The sequence below is a fragment of the Poecile atricapillus genome, chromosome 3 (genome assembly GCF_030490865.1).
Source record: "Poecile atricapillus isolate bPoeAtr1 chromosome 3, bPoeAtr1.hap1, whole genome shotgun sequence".
Taxonomy (NCBI): Eukaryota; Metazoa; Chordata; class Aves; order Passeriformes; family Paridae; genus Poecile; species Poecile atricapillus.
In genome coordinates, this window is record NC_081251.1 from 98,745,945 (window position 1) to 98,746,273 (window position 329).

The following is a 329-nucleotide window of genomic DNA, read 5'->3' on the forward strand; positions in this document are numbered from 1 at the left end:
GATTTAGTTGCAACCACAGATTAATCCTTTGCTCCATCCTTTTGCAGAGTTCAGAGGATGATTTGTATTTGGTTTTTAACAGGTATCCTCCTTTAGTCTGGTGTCCAGACTGCTGCATTCAGAGGTGTTTCCATAACTCACAGGGATATCTTGGTCATCCATCAGCTTTAAAACAAGTGGGATATTGTAAAGACCCATAAACAGGACAATTCAACTGCGCTTTTTCCCGTCCAACCAGCAGTGGAATTTGAGAAAGTGTTGCTGAATTTTGTTGTAACACCTAAATAATGTCATCCCTAGTTATACCAGAGCAAAGAAAGGCAAGAGGA